The following is a 7,767-nucleotide window of genomic DNA, read 5'->3' as shown; positions in this document are numbered from 1 at the left end:
TATATATATATATATATATATATATATATATATATATATATATATATATATATATATATATATATATATATATATATATTAAAGGATAATTTTGAATTTATATATATGATATTTTTTAAATTGAATTAAATAAAAAATTATCTTTTGTTACCATGTTATCATACTTGATTCGGTTAGTGATCATATGCAATTATATTAGGAACTTTTGTTATCTTAATTCAAATTATGTAAATACAACTTTCGCCTCTGGCAAAAAAAAAATTAAAAAAAACTCCATATAACTATAAGCTCTTTTACATTTAAAATCCTATAATTATAGTTCTTTAAAATACTATAGCTAGATTTGAATAAAGCGAATTNTATATAGGGTACACGTCTATGTTTATCCAGATAACAAAAAAAAGTTTAAAAGTCGATAAAAATTTACTTACATATACAATGAAGTAAACCTACTTGCTGGAGAAAGAAACGTTACAAAAATCAGTCAATATTCAACACAAGTTGTTTTTTTCTTTTTGAAAAATGTTTGTTTAAAAAGTCAATTTATATAGATGGACATAAAACAAATAACAAAACTTTTGCTATATAATTGCTATCATTAATTTCTATTTAACACCTTCTAGGAATTGAAGGGTATAAGCCGAAACCTCTTCATTTAGCTGCAGTCAAACCAAAAAGAGGGATATTGGTTTCTAATTGATAATTTCTATAGCGATTTTCAAGTGTAACAAAAGTATATTTTAAAAAAATGGTACGACGTGAAATAGTTATTTTTAAAATGTAAAAATTTTATTTCGAAATGGGATTATTTTTTAAATTATAATTTAATTTTTAAAATAAAAGATAAGATACTTTTAAATTTTAGTAGAGATTTTAAAATAATTATAATAGAAGTCATATCATGGATAAAATCAAGAAACCGAAATCTTATGGATTATTACATAAATATCCGGCCAGATTTATTGTTTACTTTTTATAGTTAATATACATAGATGATATATCTATTACACATGTTACATATGAATTATATATAAAATTACACATCCTCAATTTTTTAATTAAGTGGTTGGGTGAGCTCCTATTTAGGTTGATAAGATAAAGCCAAAAGAAAAATATAACAGAATTTCAACCAAAGACTAAAAATATAAATAATGTTCTTATGTAAACAATTTCTATTAGAACTCATCCTTTTATTACGAAATAAATTAATTTTGTGTAACAAAAGAAAGAAAAACATAAAAATAATATAAAAGAAAATAAATATAGAAAAAATGTATGAAAAATCTAAAAACCAGAAATAAGAGACGACAACGAATTTCTTCTTCTGTTTCATCTTTGTTGAGTGTAAAAAATTTGGAAGACGATCTCATCGATTTCAAATATTTTTTTCAACTCAAATGCATAGATTATAAGATAAGGATATGTTAGAATATTTTTTTTATTTACATTGTGTTTCGTTTTTAAAAAAATCACTATTACTAACAAACTGATATGATATTTGAATTTGAATTTAATTGTTATTTAAGTAGTTTGCATTGAGGTTAAGCCAGGTATGGTGTCGAGAAATAACTGCTTGGCAATTTTAAGACAATATATGCAATGTTATATAATAACAATCAATTAATCTAACATTTAACTATTCCAAGAACAAAAAATCTGTATATGTATAGGGTATTCAAAATTTAAAATCTGTGGCTAGAGATATCGATAAACACAAAATGGAGTCATACTGAAATAAATTTCACCGGCCAAAGAATCATTTAGATTTTTAGATAGCCGATTTAAGTGAATTTTAAATTAAGGATAATATATTCACTTGCATCATTATAAAAATAATAATTATTGAAATATATATAATGTTGTAGAAATTGAAATTTCAAAATAAAATATTTTTTTAAAACATAATTGCATACCGAATAAGAATTCAAGTCGTAGTAAAAGAGTCACGTCATAACCAAAGAATCGTTCATATTGTGCCAACCTTTGTGCTTTGCCAAAGCTCATAAATACGAGTTATTATTTCGCTTTGTGACTATTTTTAGGTTCCAATGACACCAATAAGAATGGTGCAAAAATAAAATTATCACTACGAGATTTGAAAAAATGTTAGCCTTTTTTCTTGTAGTGTTTCATAAACAATATCTAATGATTATCTATAATTACCTAGAAGGTTTAAGTTTTACGATTATTTACATATAATTCAAATAACTCACATATTTAACACGGTTAATGTCAAACATCAAAATGGAGTCATACTAGAAAGAAAATCATTGGCTAAAGAATTTTTTAAATTTTAGATAGCCGACTAAAATGAGTTTTGAATTAAGGATAATATTCTCACTTACATTATTATAAAAATAATTATTATCGAAAAATAAAGTTTTAGAAACTGAAAATTTAAAATAGAAATAATTTTAGAATATATCAACACACCAAATAAGAGTTCAAACAGTAGTAAAAGAGTCAAGTCGTATCCAAAGAGTCCTTCATAGTCTCAACGTTTGATTGTTTTGCCATAAATACGAGTTATTATTTTGCTTCCCGGCTATTTTTTGGATCCAATGACACCAGCGAGAATGGTACTAAAAAAGAAAAATAGAATTATAACTAGGAGATTTGAGAAATGTTTAATCATTTTCATGCAGTGTTTCTTCATTAATATCAATTGATTATCTATATTTATCGAAAAGGTATAAATGTTAAGATTTTTTTTACATATAATCCAAATAACTCAAATATTTAACATGGTTAGTGTCCGCGCATCTGCGCGGGTGCTAATACTAGTTAAAAATTATAAATGAAAACATAATTAAGGGAAGTAGTTTAATGAATCTTATACATAATCTAAATATATCTTAGATAAATCTAATCTCTCTNAAATAAATTATATATTTAAACTCGTGGGGGAATGGGTAACCAGATTTTGGTTCGAACCTCGAGTTTTGACCATGTGGGCCCGGGTGCATTTTGGGAAATTTTGAGTAAAACTTTGGGAAAATCGTTTTTATGCATTCAAACTAATTCATATAGTGTTTGCTAAAGTAATTGAGCAATTTGTGATTAGATTCGAGCGAATTGGAGGTGGAACCGCGAGGTAAAGCAATAGTTGAGGATTAAGTGGATTTCAAGGCTTTGAGGTAACTGTTTGCTTTAACCCTAGCTTGAGGGAATAGGAGTTGAATCTTGTTGCAAATTGCTATGTGATCGAGTACGATGTATAGGCATGGTGACGAGTATCTATACATTGGTGTCTAGCATGACCGTGAGTCTTATAATGTGATTATCATGATTTGGTTGTGAACTCCGTGTTTATTGGAGGATTTCCAGTTGTTGTGAATAACATGTGAACGGTAATATGATCACTTGATTCCTGGGAGCATTGGCTCGAATTGTGATACGAATATTGAAAGTATACGAAATGACTTGATTCTTTGGAGCGTTGGCTCAAAATAGTAAAGTGAATTATAAGATAAGGAAAGTAAGAAAGAGAAAGCGTTGTTGATTATTCCCTTGCCGGGACGTTTGGTTGCATTTGTTGAATTCTTTCCCTTGCCGGGATGTTTGTCAAATATTTGCTTATTTTTATGCCCCTTTATTGTGACTGTTGTTTGGGGAGTCGGACTGTTAAATGATATTGAGGATCGGGTTGCGCGCCGCAACAATGATATTGAGGATCGGGTTGCGCGCCGCAACAATGATATTGAGGATCGGGTTGCGCGCCGCAACAATGACATATGATAAGTGATATGGGTCGGGTTGCACGCCGCAATAGTGGTATTTGTGGAGCGGGTTGCACGCCGCAACAATAGTAATTATGGAGCGGGTTGCACGCCGCAACAGTTATTGAGGCTATGTGTTTGTATTTGAGTATTGATTCTTCATTCATTGTGAACCTAAGCTGTTTTTAGTTGTTACTCTGGATCGTTGTTAATATTGTATCTCCCCTTAGCATGTTTCCCCTCCCATGTTGGTAATTGCTTTGTATTCGATTTCCGCTGTATATCTATAACTGCACAGGTTTATGTGGTGTCCAGTCTAGCCTCGTCACTACTTCGCCGGGGTTAGGCTAGACACTTACCAGCACATGGGTCGGTTGTGCTGATGCTACACTTCTGTGAATTTTTGCACAGGTCCAGGTTTTGAGGAACAGCAGCAGCAGTAGTTCGGAAGCAGGCGATTCATATTCACGAGACTGAGGTAGCCTTGCAGGCGTCCGCAGGCCCGGTGTCTCTTCTCATTGTTTTCTTTTAGACTGTTACCTCCTTGTTTCGAGACAGACAGCTGTTATATTTCTTTCAGACCTTTGTATTTAGTTTATTCTTAGTGGTTCGTGAGTGATGTGACACCAAATCTTGGGTAGAGGATATTGTTGAGTATTCCGTATTTATTTCAGACTTATAAATTGGACCTTCTGCAGTTATTGTTGTTATTATTATTGATGCTACAGATTGTCAACAGAATGGCTTTACTAATGAAAACGGTAGGTAAGTTGGCTTGCCTAGCTACCACGAGTAGGCGCCATCACGATCCCGATGGTGGGAAATCCGGGTCGTGACAGGTTGAGATCAATAACTCAACATATCCAGGAGCTATGTGGTCTTTCATGGGGAAAGGATATCCCAATAACATTATATGAAGATAATGTTGCATGTATAGCTCAACTAAAAGGGGGATACATTAAAGGAGACAGAACAAAGTATATTTCACCAAAATTCTTTTTCACGCACGATCTTCAAAAGAATGGTGAATTAGATGTTCAACAAATTCGTTCAAGTGATAATTTGGCAGATTTGTTCACTAAGGCATTGCCGACATCAACATTTGAGAAGTTAAGATACAAGATTGGAATGCATCGTCTCCGAGATATCAAATAAGGTTTTTTTTTTATCAGGGGGAGAAATACGCGTTGTACTCTTTTTCCCTTAACCAAGGTTTTGTCCCATTTGGGTTTTCCTGGTAAGGTTTTTAATGAGGCAACTCTTAATGCGTATTACAAGATATGTGTACTCTTTTTCCTTCACTAAGATTTTTCCCACTGGGTTTTTCTTAGTAAGGTTTTAGTGAGGCACATTATCTGTTAGTGGACATCCAAGGGGGAGTGTTATAAATCCTGCAAATGGTTTCATCCACTTGCAACGATGGATGTCTTCCATAACAGTTTTACATTGTTATGTATCCAAAACAAGTTTTAGATTGGTTATGTATCCAAAACAGGTTTTAGATTGGTTATGTATCCATAACAGGTTTTGGATTGGTTTTGTAACAACGAAATATTTCTATAAAGGTTCACTGATGAACCTATTCAATACTCTAAAACGAAGAAATAAATCCTCTCTTCTAATGTTGTCATTCTCTTCTATTATTAGTCCTAGTTAATTACATAGTTCTTGCTATATTGCTTTTATTTTATAACAGTAGTTACTTAATTTATTGATAGAAAGTTTATTGATAGAAATATTTTCTTTTGTCGGTAGAAAAGAGTTTTTTCCTTTCTTGTGAGGCTTGCAATATAGCAAGAAAAATAATTTTTTATTGGTCTTTTCTATAGTACGGATAAGTTCTTACGTTGTTTCATTTTATATAACAGAATTTTATAAAAATGGTGTCAAGTAATTTAGAGGCGGATTTAAGTGGAATTACGTACGCTTTTATTCGGCCTTTTTATATTTATAGATAGAGAAATAAAATGGTAGTGAAAATATTATCATTAGATATAATGTGTTCAAACAAATAAGAAATTAACTTTTATGATTAATACTAAAATGAGTATGGTAAAAATAGATATTAAATTGAACAAGCTAATGAAAGCCACGTGATAATGTAATAATATTATGTGTTGAATAATAGAATAGCAAAATAAGGAATAAATAGAGAAAAATTAATCAAAACTTTCATCATACGGAAAAATGATAAAACTTATTTAAATTTGAGATGGTAAAGTTGTTATTTATCTATTATAATAAGAAAGATGATATTGTGGATAATACCACGCAACTTATGTCTAACAGATAAAATAAGAACTTAAAAATATTAAAAATAAATTAGAATTTATGTTAAGAATTAGTTTAGAAAATAAAATAAAGTGAAATAAAATACCTATAAATACTATTGATAAATGTAAATAACTTAAAAATTCAAACAATATTTTTAAAATAAAATAGATATTTATCTGAAGATTAAAAAATTTCTAGATTTATCTATATTATATTAAAGGATAGTAATGGATAATAATACTAAACAAAGTGGCACCAAAAATTAAAGTCTTACTAGATATAGCATTAAAATTTAAAAAATATAAAATAAATATCTAATATAAGTAATTTTATTAACTAAAATTAAAAGTCAAATTTTGTATCTTGAAACTAAAAGAGAATTTTTTTTATTGCATGTTATACCAAAAATAAATATAAGAAAACTTAGTAGATTTGGAATATAACAATCAAAGAACTTATATATTAATTTTTATACTAATCAAAGTTACAACTTAAAGTCAAATATGATATTATTTTGATTACAGGTAAAATATCAATTAAAAAATTCTTAGTAGGGAAGAGATTATACAAAAAAAATTAGATATAATGTGAGAATATTTATACTTTAAATTAGTTTTAAAAAAATAAAGTAAATAATTGAATAATATTCAAAAATATTATTGATAGATTTAAATAGTAAAATAGTTTCGAGTAAGAGGATAAAAGCGTAAAATATATTAAATTTCAAGAATAAAAAAAATAATATTTATCAATAATTATTAAAAGGATAATAAGAAAAATAGTAAGTCAATTAGTAAGCCGAAAAATCACATGAAAGTATAATAATATTAAATAATAAAATAATATAATAATTATAAGTAAAGAACAAAAAAATGTGTACAATTTAAAAGAATAAGATTTATTTAAGCTTGAGATAAAAAATAAACTCATACTGAGAATTTTATTAAATTAATATCATTTAATATGTTCAAACGAGACAAATCACCACATGACATAGTTAGTAATTTTTAATATTGATAACGAAATCGAAATTCAAGTACTAAAATTAACCTATTGGATTATATAAATATAGAAAAAGAAAGCAGGTTATCCACCATGAGATTTGCGAAATGGTTTCATGTCTTGCTTCTTAATTAATATCTAATGGTTATATATAAATTTTATCTGGAAGGTTTATATTTTAAAGTTATTTATACATAATTCTAATTCAAATCACAATCCGACATGATTTGTGTCCGTGCATTGCGCGGGGTACTAATACTAGTTATATTAAAAGGAGGGTAGTATTGCTTTGTGGTTAAGCCAAGTGGCAAGCTAAAATGAAGCCACTTGGCAATTTTTAGACTACATTAATAATTAGAAATTATAAATGAAAATATAATTAATGAAAGTAGTTGAATTAATCTTATACATAATCTAAATAGATCTTAGACAAATCTAATTTATATATCTATATTTATATTTATATGTATATTGGTATCTACACCTATATTTATATTTTATATCTATATATTGATCCACTCATAGATTTTCTTGTATATTAACTAGAAAAATGGAGGTGAAAAATTAATTAAAAAGCTATAATAGAAACAAAATAAAAAATATAAAAAGACGTAAATTGAGATAATATATGACTATTTATACTTTGAAGTGAGTTAAAATATAAAATAAAGCAGCGTCATAAGAATAAGATACATAGCAAAGTAAGACAAAATAAATAAGAATTTAGGAAAGACTTAGGATAAAGTTAAAAGGATAAGAAAAAAATATAATA

This window comes from Nicotiana attenuata, chromosome 6 (genome assembly GCF_001879085.1).
Source record: "Nicotiana attenuata strain UT chromosome 6, NIATTr2, whole genome shotgun sequence".
NCBI lineage: Eukaryota > Viridiplantae > Streptophyta > Magnoliopsida > Solanales > Solanaceae > Nicotiana > Nicotiana attenuata.
The sequence above is the reverse complement of the archived record's forward strand: the minus strand, read 5'-3'. Positions refer to the sequence as shown.